At 42.8% G+C, this 14768-nt stretch overlaps 1 protein-coding gene across 3 annotated transcripts in view; it reads left to right on the top strand.

Annotated features, from left to right (window-relative positions):
• Cep97 (centrosomal protein 97kDa) overlaps positions 1-14768 on the top strand; it is a 161117-nt gene that overhangs the window by 85601 nt on the left and 60748 nt on the right. The window lies entirely within an intron of this gene.

The raw sequence follows: 14768 nt of genomic DNA, 5'->3' as shown, positions 1-14768 counted from the left end.
CAAAGTATTCCTTTTTTAACCTGCAAATACGTTTTTAGGGGGGGGGGGGGCAGGGAAGCGACATCGACGGATGTAAACTACTTGAGGTGTTGCTCAAATAGCCTACATACAAAACAATTCCAACTGAATATTTTGGGTTGATACCGGACCAAAAGTCCAAACAAATGCAAGAACTCGAAACATCCAAAAGGCGCAAAAAAATTGAAAGAAATAAGTGTTAAAGTTTAGCGCTGTACGACCCAACTGGCGACTAATATTCTTCTTTCTCAAAACGACGTCGATTTCTACATTAAACACCTAGGTGTATAACAAAAGGTAAATAAAAATAAAAAAAGTAAACAGAAAAAGGTGTATAAAAATACCCTTTGAGCTATTTTGTTGGACCCGTTAAATTCAAACTCTGCTGGGATTTTCTAGCCTCTTTCATAAATATCCTCCTCGGATTTTTCGGAAAGCCTGGAAACTGGCTGGAATGTATATCGTAGTCGACCAAGCCTTTAATATTGACACGGAAGGGTTGAATAAAAAATTATCTTTGCTCACATTTTGAGAGCAATGTACAATTGTTCGCCACGATAAATTTATTGTTCTGTTCTAAAAAAGAAAACTTGTTTTCGTTTGGTATCAGGAGCAACGGATGAACGCATGCACGTTACGACGATCTGCCCGCCACGGTTTTCCCCAGTTCGAACGCAGCACTCTATACATGCTGTATATATATATATATATACACATATATGTGTATATATATATATACATATACATATATATGTATATATATATATACATATACACACACATATATATATATAGCATGTGTGAATTTCAAGGACGTGAACTGTTTCTAATATATGCAGTTTTGGCTGGCTAGATACGAGGGCGATATGCAGAAACCAACTTCAGCCACTATCTTGCTTATCTCTTGTTTCAGTTGAACATACTTTATAGTATGTATGTATGTGTATATTTGACAATGTTCAGTACAGACACATCCATCATCAATTATAACACTTACAGGATTTTTTCTCGACAAACTGTTCAATAAGGATGAACCTGTTTATCGTAACCACGAGTACGCAACAATATTACAATTCAAGCAGCACTAAATTACTCGAAGGACGAACGTACTACGACTACCTTTTTCGGTATTGGTAACAAATACTTAAAATGAACATTTCTCACTCTCATAGACTGAGTGTGGTGTTCTGTAGGATGACTTGCTTATCATCAGAAGATTGATGAGGTCAACGATCTCACCATAGCTAGCCACCATAGTTAGCCTCATACACATGAAATAAGTTCCTGTGAACTGACCGCATTTCTGCCCATTGTTCCAGTACTAGTGCAGCAGTACCAAACGATGCCATTACATTATCAGAAATTAATTACCTCACTTAAGCGAAATTGTCTGAAGCAGTACGCGTTTTCAGTGCGTTACGCGCCCATTGTGGCTTCTCACATGTCTATTGCATAACAGATAGACGTTCAGGTTCTGCTGACCACCAATTTCTATATTGACGATCACAGTACTACGTATTATAAACAGGGAATGTGTATATGTTATAAATCTTTCGAATGCCTGATTAAAGCAATTCGGACCGTTTTGAGATTTCTTAGAACTTAACAAAGGACAAAAGACGTTAGTGGTCATGCTGAGCGTGTTTGCCCAGATGTTCCCACTTATGGACGCGTGTGCCAGGCCAAAATCCTGCGCGCTTAGTTATCATCAACATTTTTCTCGGTCGGCATCTTGTCAGTATCTCGTTCACTATGCGTTTGCTCCAGCTTCACCAACCGCCGTTCCTTAGGAGGAGCCTCACTCGCAAGTCCTAGCATCAACGGCAATGACAACAGCAGAAACAGCCGATACTTCTCACGAACGCCGTAATCGTGGACTGAGTTTGATCCGAATCTCCACCGGCGATGACGGAGTTGACAACGGGAACTTCGACAGTGGCGACAATGAAGGGTCGATAGGCGGACGCAGCCGCAGCAAGAGTATGAGTAGCGGCACCAGTTTAGGCGGACAGCAGCCCCTCTTAAACTCACTGTCGATTTTGCTGTCATCGTCAGTATCAACGCAGCGCAGGTTTGGTGCTGCTCGTACATGGGACGATCGCCCTTGCCCTTGTTCCAAGTCGAAGCTTCGGTGCCGGCGGCAGTGGATACGTTTGCTCTCCGTGGGCTACAGCCCCCTGCATAGACCATTCATTGGTCGTCGGTTCTCGGATTTGACCACGGCAGCGGCAGCGGCACCGGCACACGTGCTACTGCTGCAGGGATCGCCGTTTTTGCCAACACTGTCGTCTGTGGCTGTTGTTTGTATAATGAGTACCACCTGTGTTGACTTATGCCGTGTGCAAAAAAAACGACTTCGACGGCAAGGATTTCGCAAGGTCTCTCTTTTTTCTCTTGTTCCGTTGTTGTTTGCTCGTCTGTTTTGAAGTTAACTTATTAAAGGCGGTGGGAGCAAGTTGCCTACTGGGTTGCATCGAGTTTACCTGAATTCAGCTCAGTGAAGTGCACGCGGCGACGGCCTTGGAGACAGACGAGTCTACACCTACACAACACGAGACTTCGTTATACCAACACGCCAACTTATCATGTTTATCTACGCTATGCTATACAAATCAAAGTCATCTTTAACGTCGGCGTCAGAAAGACAGCAAAAGTAACAATACACATATACAAATAGTCACACGCTAATGGTACGTACATATGCGTTTCGGAAGCTCTAGCTCGTTTGTTATAAACGGCACAGTTGATGCTAGTTTTAATAGTTTCAGTAATTCTATAACCGCCAGCGGCGAGCAACGAAGAACAAGTGAGTAGATATGGAATCGTACCGAAAGCAGTGAGAAAAAGACACTAGCTCATATAGAGAACAACCTTCCATGGCAATGGACTCCAAAAGCAACATCGATTGCTATTGCCTCTCTCCCCATATGCTTTTGTCAGATAGCATATATCTACACATTACATACGTATACCGCTATTGTTGTGATCGCCGTCAAAGTGGAACCAGCCACAGCGTCCACAGGCAGTACACCACGTTGCCATCTAGTTCTCGCCATCGTGTTGCTACTCCGGGCCACATATGCTGACAGCATCCGCGCGGGTGCGCGAACGTCTGCTGCCATCTTGCTCTGACGCGGTCGCCTCCTCCATACTCCCCACCGTAGCGGCCCGGTCATGAAACGCCTCGCTGCTTTACAATGATGGTGGGGGACGTTCGCTCCACCGTCGTTTGAATACCGCCGTTGCTGTAGCAGCGCCTGGTCGTGGAATTTGCTTGCTTCCAGCTACAATACCAACAGCTAGTCGCTAGCAGAATACTCAAGAGCATTGTGTAATATGACAATGTACTGCCCCGGCAAATGTTTACGCAGTGGTTCTCCAGCAGTTATCAGCTACGATGTGAAGCCGGACGGTAATGACTCACTTTTCTTTTGGTCGGTGCCGATATCGATGCTATCGTCGCACGTTTTCTGGCTGCCCGCTAATGTTGCCTGTTGACTCTCCTGGCGAGCGGTCAGTCACCTTGGGGCGCTAACAGTTGATGGGGGTTGAAGAACAACAAGTTTGCTGTGACACAGAGGAACGACAAAATCTCACACACTAGTACGATATACATAATCTCTGATATTTTGAGTTTCTGCTAAAATTTGTCTAGCTCTACCGTGGCAGGAATTAAAACATGCTACATATGGTAGTACGTCGACGAGGTAAAGAGATGCGGCTTTGAGCGAGGCATGCGAACACAGTGAGCAGTTGAGTTAACTTAAGTCTTGTGTATACCGAAGTAATTTTATGCTTTATTCGAAATATTAGTACGTTTACTTATTGAACTTATGTAAATTTTGTTTTTAGAATTAGCGTAAAAGTCATCCACATTATTGCCATCATCAGTTGAACAGTGGTTAGACTCATATCTCATTTTGAAGTACATACGTCGACGTGAGCCCATGTAATTCAAAAGGCATGGTCATATACTCCCATAGACGCAAAACGTACGCGAATTTTTCGTGTTTACGAATACAGATAATTCACTCGGCGCTACCGTATGCTACCGTGATCCATGAGATTTAGAACCCTCGTGTATAATCCTTCGTATAACTTCTTCTTATAACTGTTATGTTACTGACACTCCGTAGAAGTCTGCTCGATACGATCGGATTATTCAATTATAATTGTTATTATAATTCTTACATTATAATTGTATCCCCATTGTGTGGAATAGTGATGATAATAGCGGCACAAACGGCAGCACTGTCAGGCCCATCCATAGGAACAAAAGGCTTTCGCAAAGGATCAATTCTAAGTAAGGTTATTGCAATTTGGACGACAAAGGTAAAACAGGGCGATCCTATTACTTCGATTTGTTTCATTAGCGTTTTGTCTTACACAGTAAACGGAAAGCAGAACGTTAAGAAGTACGAAGAACTCAAGCGGTTTACTGGCAGCCATCTATTACAGGCTATCTGCTCCTTTAGCGTTGTTTCCGTACCTCTGTATTCTTCGCTACAACGGCCTGTTTCTGTAGTTATCATTGTTATTGAGTTGTGTAAATGAAATGATGATGTCTTGCGTAAACAGTTAAAAAGTGTCGATCCTGTCTGGGGTTGAGCAGGAACGATACTTTACCCCACTTAACGCCGCTGGCGGTTACGGTAAGATAAGACTAGATCTGGTGAAATAATTATCACGCATGACACATGTATACATCAGCTTCAAAAGAGTTCACATCAATGGCCCTCTAACGTACCGTATGGTTCAGCAGTGCGTCATCAAATGTACCATTGCGGTATGGTTACTAGGGGAGGGAACTAAGCAGTGATACCGTTGCAATAGGAGTGGACATCGTTAACTGAATTAACTCTAATGCATTCCGTTTCTTTATTGGTAAGTTTCCATGTATCTGGCTTAATTATTAATACACTTACGTCACCGGTATTATTGCGATATTGTTATGCACTTAAGCAAGCGACTACCTTGCGGCCAATGACGGGCGTATTGACTGACTCGCGTTACCTATTCTCTCTACCCGCGACTTACTGTACAATTTGATCGTAAATTACCATAATATATGTTCCAAGGTTCTGTTTAATAATTTATTTTATTAAGCGCAAATTATCGTCGTGATTTCTGACATCAAAATCGTTGTCACCGTGGGTAAATTCTGCATCGCCGTCATCGCCATCTCCCTGAGTAAAGAGTCCCCAAGCTCAAAACGCGCATACAGTTTTATCACTATAGCAACGGCGGTGGGGGCCGCGGCAACAGTTGGAAACGGGTGACAAATGTCGGCGTTAAAGCACGACATGTCCATCGGTTTGTTTGCAACGTATTCTATCTCAAACCGGTAGCACTGGTGAGTTGTAGCGATTATCGCCAATAGCAGTTGACGTTACGACCGCGATTCTTCTTCGTCTCCGGTTGCCTTTGTACGATGCAACGTGCTGTTTCGGCACTCGATACCTTTACTGCCCCAAGTCAGGACTCTTCGCGCGCGTGGAGAAAGATACCGAGGAATACACAAGATATAGAGGGAGGCGGCAGTGGTTGTCAGTTAGTCTTCCAGCGTCCGGCTTTTCCTTTCAGCAAGCTAGGAAGTTCTTCAACCATGTGGCGTCGCCAGCTAGAGCTACACGAAAGCCCAACCTGGTATCATGACCGATTGAAGCATCGGCGCCAAAAGTCTCAGAAGCAGCGATACTAGCGCCACGAAGCCAAATCAGTGACGCTACGATCTGTATGGGGGTCGATCCTCTGGTGGCGCTTCCTTCACCACCGCTGCAGCACCAACCAGTACCGCTGACTACAACCGAATCTCGAATACAACCTGCAACGGCAAACCACTTGCCAGTGGTCGGCCAGACAGTTAGATAATGGCTGCAGGAGCTATACGACTATTAATAAACTCAATTGCTACTGAACAGGCGGCTAAAATTGTTGTGGTTTATGCTGCTGCTGGCACCGTAGCATTCGTAGCCGTTGTATTCATGGCGCTCGCGCCCGTATCGTGCCGCCAACGGCGCAGACAATAGTAGACGAACGCTATTAGCAGAGGCAGAATGAGCAGATATGATAACGGCTAACATCATATGCTCCCTCGCATAAACACCCGCGCACAACAATACACAGTCACTATACCGACATCTTTTCGTGCGTGGACGTCAGTGAGCGCCTGTTCGTACGGTACTAGTTCGAGCGGCGCAAGTGACAACAGCGTGAGCTGAAGCTATTTCTAGCGCTAATGAAACTATTAATTAGTGCTGACGGCGTTGTCGCAGCCATTCGTCCCCGTGTTGCCTGTCGCCGATAGCATGATTATCACAACGCACAGCATTGGCAGCCATCTTAGCCGAAAAATCCGTGGCCAGAGAAGTGTTACTCGAGCAATTTTTTTCACTTTCTTGTGCCATTGCACGTTTTCTTGGATTTTGCTCTTACCCACGGACCACTGCCTATGCGCGTTGCGTTCCTTCACGTTGCTACAGATACTTGTGCTGCCGGCGTAAGTCTTTGTGAATATCTAAGTGTGAGCGTGAGCCTCTACGCCGACTGTTGGCGTTGCCATCGCCGCTAACAGCGAAGTAGCCAGCGGAGGCAATATGGTGCTTTGTTCGCGCAGGCGCCACGTGGCCAGCCGTTACGGTAACGTTGGCAATGTCATAGAGATACGTTCAGAAGGAAACGATTACGCTCGTTCGCGCATTGTCAGCGTTCCACTGGCGTCAAGTTCTCCCGCTGCCGGCGCCGAACAAGTGGCCCGCTACACCAATCAAAGCATGAACAGCAGACCATTTAGTTTGTTGTCCATGCTTCGATTTAGCTCAGTTTGTTCAAATCTATTCGACGCTGAAACTACCATCTATTAGTAATAATGAATACGCCATAATTGTTTATGGCAACAAGAATTATAGACGTTGGTAAGCTAGGCAATCCAAATTGGCACTATATACGAATAGTGCCGGCGATGGTCTTACGCAGTACGACTGGGCAAAGGCAAGAAGAAACAAGGAAGGGAATAGTTCGCGTATTGGGGAAATGGTCGTGGGAAATCTTGTTCAGCTCGTATTCGGCGTTGACGTTGCGTCTTGCCGAAAGCGATTATTCTGCTGGGCCACACCAATATAACAAGAAATACGTTGAATTGATAGCCAATTTCGGTCTATTTTTCTAAGTGCGCTCAGACAAGACTTACTAAACCTATTTTCTTTCATATTTGTTCGTAGCAGTCATCGTATTTACGTGATGTCTGAATGCGAAACTCTATCCAACAAAATGGCGAGGTAACCGCGTCACGCCTATTGCTACAAATGCGTGTAAGCGTTTACAACAATTTTAACAATCTCAGTCATAAGTCTAGGAGTTTTCGGCTCGAATAAGACGACGACGGCGACGACGACGACGACGACAAAACAGATAACAATCAGACGATTTAACGTAATATCTGTGTGCCAAAATGTTCGTGACCTTTGTTGATCTTGATTGACATTATAGCTTAAAAAGTAATTTTATGGTTGGAAACCAAAACAAATATACAAAATGTAGTTATTCGTAAATAATAGATGGCTTACGATTAATCTTTGAAGAAAGACTAGTTAACATGCTATTGCAAGTGGAAAAATGCAGCGGATACACACGACGATATTGCTGAATATTCGAGGGAGATCCACCTACCTAAAATATATACTTGAAATTAATGGAGATATTCATAGACAACTTTTCTATAAACCAGGGACACTTACGAGCTTCATCAGTCAAGGAAGCGTACTGGGAAGTTATAGCGAAACATTGCGCCAATCAAATGTTCGTTGAATATGAAAAGTTGTGAATGGAAAAATAAATAATGTTTCTGCTAATGAGATGAATGGTACTTCCGAAAACATGAAGTCGGAAGATACTGAGCTTTCAGGGAAGTTTGTATGGAACAGTAAAGTAAATCAAATAGCACAATTGATCGACATAATTGCAATGAGAAGCTGAGCGTAGATCTACATGATACGTCGGGACACCATGTAAGTTACCAGAAGTTATAGTGTGATGGGGTGTTTCAATCTAAGAATTCATTCGACCATTCACAGTATCGTCATTTTTTTGCCAGTATAGTGGCTGGTGCCAATTTTTTTCAATTTAGTGTAAGAATTTGTTTTAGCATGCATTTGACAGGATCCTGGAGCAGATGGCAAACTTTAATTCTAACCAAATGTAGCAACTGCATAGTATTACCGTAATGAAAAACTTAGACAAGCTTGGATGAAGATGTACCCTGCGTATCCCCTATACCTCTGTGTTTTAAGTTTAACGTCCGGTATCACCGTTTAGGCATCCCATAAGACAGCTGGTTCCCAGCACGCAACAGACCGTGTCTGTTGGAACGCCCTGTGGATTCGAACCTAGATCACACATTTTTTCTGCCTAAGATTAGCAAACAAATACGTTACCCATTAATTATCACAGGAACTTACATACCTGGCAGTAGTGGAAAAATTCAAGTTGCAATTGACCAAAAAAACCAGTTAAATTAAAAACATTTTCCGAAGTCTGTGGTTTAATAACCCACTGTGTCCAGTAGTCTATGGACTCTAACAGTAATTTTGAAACAAAAAGGTAGCGCTATACATATCATGTAAGGCATTTTAATTATATATATAGAATGATTTTTACGCAGTTAGTGTACTGACAGCCTATGCTGAAAGGCCGGTAACTCTATTAAACGATCACTACAGTCAGAGCAGAAATGATAGTTTATGTTACATTCTATTTATTTATACATATAGTCCCCGGCGTAGACAAATCTCGCTTAGGTACCTATACATTGACTGCTGTCTAAATGTTAAAACAAACTGTTATAACAGGAACCGGTCTACAAACATGTCCTTCGAAGCCTGAGAAAGGATTTGAAACGGCGAAATAGGACAATGAGGCTTTTACGGGCAGATGTGTAACATCCTAGCAGATTTGCATACATCGTGTAACGTAGGGACTTGAACGCGTTCGTAGTGCATTTCGTTGACTAGAGCAATAATGTTACCTATATATGGTAGTAGTATTTCATTAAATAGTAAAAAGCTTTGAGTCGAACGGCAGAGGGCTCTCTGCCGGTCGAAACACATCCAAATAGGGACTGCCTAAATTAACTTGGCTTCTCCCATATTCCATTTAATGTTTACTAGTAAGCGTGTTCTCTCTTGCATAGGGCAAGTACTCGCGCGTGACTATACGCTGTGTGTGATCTCTGCAATGAAACCGACACGAAGTTAGGTAACATGAAGTCGTATACATCATGTTTAGTCTTTATCAGAGTTAAGAATTAGGCCAAAAACAAAACGCACGCGTGGCCGCGTAGAACCATGTCTACTATGACAGATGTTGCAGTTCAAGGCTCTTCTGTTTGTACATAACACAAGGTCCTTTTGCAAGAAGCACTAGAGAACGCCCTCTCCAGCCTAGAGCAGCTTATTTAACAATAAACATGCAATATCTCTCATTTCATGTAAAAAAACGCGCGTTACGATACGCGCTAAAGTAAAGCGGCCCAGCTAGTCGCTTGAGCGACAAAAATGAAAAAAAAACGGCTATTTGAAATTTTCCGATAGGCATGACGGCGATCAATCGGCCCGTTGCGAGTAGCCATAGGCAAAAGTAAGACAACGCCAAAAACGCATAAAGTTATGACGAGATTACAATAGTGAAGACTCGAAAGCACCAAGTTTATTTTATCGAAGATATTTAGTAGTATGGTGCCGCACAGCGATCTTCTATATATGTATTGACTGCTAGAAAATTGTCCACTTGAATACGCTTGCATGAATGGCGGTAAAGTAGCTTAGTCTGTGAGGATCGCTGAAATGATACTCAGTCACTGGGACCATGCCCGTCAGCAGTTAGCGGTTGGCAACAATTATCGGTGCTGCTCAGGGTATATTTACGATACCCTCCTCCTGCCGGTTCACCATATTCTGACAGAGTTCTAGTTGTTAATTATTAACATTGGTGTATTTGATTAGTAGAAGCAAGACGAATATACAAATTAAGAACTCTGCCTGAATATAGGACGTGGTGACGCAGCGTTAAGTTAGGTCACGAATGGTGAGTTACGCTTGACGACAGGACATATATATATATACATGTATTCAGCTCTAACTTGCTGGCGTCTTCACACTGTAACGTCCTCGCAAGTTTTTTTGGTTTGATATTTGTTTCGTACAAAAAAATCATTGAGCAACTGGGGCATTGGGGGAAGCGTGCATGCAGCAGGGTTCGGCTTATGTGTATCAACTGGTGGATAATCAGTGCTAATGAAAAACACGTGAATAAACACTATAACACTTCGTATGCGAAGATACTCTTGAATAATTTTGACACACAGTTGATTTAGTTCAACGGAAAATGGACAAATGGGATACGCCACACGGTTACAGATACTTGAACATATAGTAATGTATGGTCCGCGATGGAAGCGCCAGACCGCGCTTGTGCCGAATGTGGATGATGTCGGCCCAATTTGGCTGCTGTTGACATTGTTGCCCCATTTTAACACGGCAAATCTACGTGGTCATTGGTCGCCAGTCGAGCGGTAGCTAACGAGCGGAACAGTTTGATAGAGCGTTGTAGCATTATCTGCCATTTTCGATCAAAGGTAAGATGGTTTGCGTGGCATTCTACCTATCGGAAGACACCTGCTGTATAGAGCGACAAGCGTTTACGGACTTCTACGCAGTCGATTGTCGCATACGGATGCCGTATGAAGCGCCACTCGCTGTCCTTTTTTCAGGCTTACATTTATCGGCTCTACAAGGATGGACTACGAAGTAAATGGCCTTCTAACATAAAGTTTAGGCTGTTACTCAAAGTGATAGCGGGTTCTGATGGAAAAGTATGATAGAAAACCGACACATTTCTAGTCCGCACCTGAAATACTACTTAATTTAAAACGTTTCAAATAGAAATAATTGCGAACGCGTCTGGACGCCAACGGTAAATGGACAGATTGAATAATTTAGTATTCGAAGTTTGTTTACTGTATTTCGCACCATCTATTTGCTGAATATGAAACAGACTACAGTTTGTTCGCCCACTGAATGTTTAAACTGAACCGTGTGGATAATTATTATATGTAACGGTCAGTCTGCTATATGAAGCAAATATCTATCGATTATTAACATATAAATCTATTGCGGGGTTACGGATTTTAGTGCGTGGTCATGCAAAATCTACAGCTTAAGATGTGCGAGCTATACCCTCTCTGTCAATACCGCGTTCAGTTCTGCTTGGCAAGCCATTGGTCCAAGGTATATCGTTGTCGTCGGCAGCCTCTGCCTAACTTTCCATTCGATGACTTCAGCTTTAGGAGGTCCATTAACACTCTCGCACATATAGCTGTATCGTCCGATCAAATGGGGCGCGTAATTCCAACCAAATACCTCGGATCGGATTCAATAATAACTTCTAACCTTCTTTTACATAAAGGCTTACAGAGTGAAATGATGGTTCCCCTGTAACCGTCAAACGGCATTGGTTGTATCTGTGGTTTGCGTTCTATTGAGCTATCGTTTGGACGACCTTTCTGTACCTTAGAGCTGTTGGGTGTCTACTACAAAACGATTTGACAACTACGGTTGGAAATTAAAACTCGCCCATTTACGACATCGAGTGTGTAGAGCAAAATTTTCAATTGTTTATATGTATTGTTCTAGTACCTAGAGAATTGAGAAGTTCAAATGTCAGGCGAATTAGGTAATGTTATGAGCTTCGTTCAGGCCTTAATCCCGAATCGTCGACATCGCAAACAAAACTTTATTTAGGTATGTATTTTTCGTCTCGGTCCTACACCCAACTGCTTCTCGATTGTAGTAACATTCCCTTGTATGCCCAGAAATGTATCTACCCGAAACGTCACTATCCAGCCATTTTCTGAACATTGAAACACGAATTCCGACAGTGTGCGCAGAGTCTCCTCATTTGACTTACAATTGAAACATAACCTGTCACTGCTACCATTTGTCAATGACGATATCCGTACCCGGATCTTTTAGCCGGGTTAGTTATCTAAGTATTCCCCTTAAGTATTTAGTGCTATTTACTGATATCCGCTCGTCGAATTTTTCGTCAGCAAAACCAATCGCTGATATCATCCATGCGACTTAAGCCGGTGTTAGTGGCTGATTCTAATGTCCTTGTTCCGTAACACATGTGGTTATAGCAAGAGCACAATGATTCATATCCATTAAATTTTCTGAGTCACTCTCTCGCTACCTTTATTCCTACACCTAGTCAGTCGGTCGGTCAGAGTCTTTTGCTAGAAATCGTGCGCTTAGCACTGGCCGGAGACAGACCGAGCTGCGTCTATCTCATCGGTGCCGTTCGCTAATCAATGGAGTTCGTATAACAGCAGGTGCCTTTTCTCTGTGCTAATTAGCGTTAACAGTCGAACCATTTCTCCTAAGGCACTCTTCTCGTTCTTCATTTTGGCTAGGATCGAGCAATCTGAGATCTGACGTTTCCTACCATATCTTGCAGTGCGCGCGAGATTCGAATAATGACAGTTCTACTACTACTACCTTAATGTATTATCCATAGCGGTGCCATTATCACCTATTTACTAGTGTTGGTAGGACAGTCTTCCTGGGGATTAGCAGTAGCGCGGATAGTGGCATCGAATCACAAAGGCCATTATTGGCTTATACTTACCAAGCATGCGTTGCAACAACCTGGTTTGAACAGCCTGGAAGAAAGGACGGTGCGGCCAGATACGAATACGAAGCGGAAGAAGTCGAAGATACCGCCAGTTTTGGAAGATCGGAACGAAAAAAACTTTTGTAGTCGGGCTGTTTGACCAACGGTCCAGTCGCGTCATTTTTTGACACGCTGGAAGTGAGCATGACTGTCTGTGAGCAACAACGATAAGAAAGGCGCTATAGACAGATCGAGACTAATAGGTAAAAAAGATTGAATCATGTGATGAGTAAGAGAGACTAATGTACTTAATATTGGGGGCGGCTTCATCTACATAAGCTACTATGAAGTCAACGCTATGATTTAAAGATTCGTTACCGTTTTTTGGTTAACACTGGATTTTTGAAGTAGGCCTTTCGTCGGTTTAGCGCTTTCAAGGGTTTGTAAGAAATCTGTAAAAAATCTGGGATTATGCTTTTCATTGGGATATTAGCATGGCGTTATAATAAAACTCTCCTACAAATGCTAGCTGGGCATCACTTCTGCTGAGTCCTTGTATGCAAAAACGAGTCATATTTAGATACTACATTCATCTTCTGCAAGCTTGTACATACCATCTATGTATTCCTTTTAGGTGTTGCCATGCTACGTGGGGTTAGGCGACCTAATTCAACTAAATTAGCATTCAGCAGAGCTAACTCGAATCTTTGATGTACGCTATATGGACACATCCAGTTATAGTTGCGTGGTAATCCTAGTATATTTGCCGGTACTCTAATGTATTTGCCGGCTAGGCCAGTTTAACGTAGCATGAACAGTTGATGCCTTGGGATTCATCAACTTTTACATGAAGTGCCGTTTAGAGGGGCAACGGCTTAGAAGTTCGCTTTACTTGCCTTTGATACGATCAAAGCCCAAGTCAGTGCTCACGCGCTGTAATAAGTAGCAGAAGATTTTGGCGGGCGGGTCTCACGTGCTTAATGCCCAAATGGACCAATGCATCATAGCAACGTTCAGGAAACAAGGCCATTGTACCTAGTAAGGCGGGAGCTGGCTAGTATAGTTCGGCTGGAACGGCTGACCGTATGTTGAACGCACTGTTCTACGCTAATCAGGCTGCCCCTTGACCGGGCCAAGGGACCACCAATGTTTGGCAGTTACGAGGGTAAAGTCGGTAACTCATAGAAAAGTCTATACGAACAGCTGGAAAAAAAATAGAAAATTTGAATGTACATTTTATGCTCGTTCTAGTAAAATAGATCAGGATTAAGGGAAAATGTATGAAAAAAAGATACAACCTTGAAAATGCCTCTTGAGATTCATTTAGCATGGCGTGATGTGTGGCCATAACAAGATCTTGATTTTCTAAGGCCATCCGTGCAGCAAAGAAAATCAAAATATGCGTTTGTGTAATCTAAGTTTTAAACCTTGAAGCATCGACGGCGTGTCACCACAATCAGTTAACGCCTGCCACTTTATAAATATATATATGTATATATATATGTATATATATAAGATGGTATTGGTTATAAGCGGAACAGTCCCGTTCGACAAGATTTACAACACGAAACAGATTGCATTCAGTCCAACTGTACTGGCATGTTCTATGGTCACGTTGAGGGTGTTCACTCATTTACCATTGGTACAATGTCAGCCATGGGAACGATAGAAGAACCCTGTCATATTCTAGTTTCAGAACGAACTTATAAGGTTAAAGACCTTTGAGATGTCCTCGAAACAAAATCTGGATAAAGGTTTATATACACTGACTATATGTATACAGCGTTTGCATCAACTGAAGAAAGACAGAACTTTCTCTCGATGGCTCGAGAGTTATCGTTCACAATAGTTTTTGCGGCACTCAGTCGAGAAATCAACTTCATGTTTTGTCAAGAGGCATGAAAAAGCTGTATTACCCACTAACTTTCGAATTTTGAGCTCGCATAGAATTATATATTGTCATGACTAACCCTAAAATGGGCAAAAAGATAGTATGATTCTATTTATTAAAAGACAAACCTTCACTCTCGACTTGAAACCATTCAACTATTAAATTTAGTGAAGTAGTTCTTAACAGAAGTCAA

The sequence above is a fragment of the Varroa destructor genome, unplaced genomic scaffold (genome assembly GCF_002443255.2).
Source record: "Varroa destructor unplaced genomic scaffold, Vdes_3.0 BEIS01000003.1, whole genome shotgun sequence".
NCBI classification, from domain to species: domain Eukaryota; kingdom Metazoa; phylum Arthropoda; class Arachnida; order Mesostigmata; family Varroidae; genus Varroa; species Varroa destructor.
This window is presented reverse-complemented; position numbering and strand designations above follow the sequence as displayed.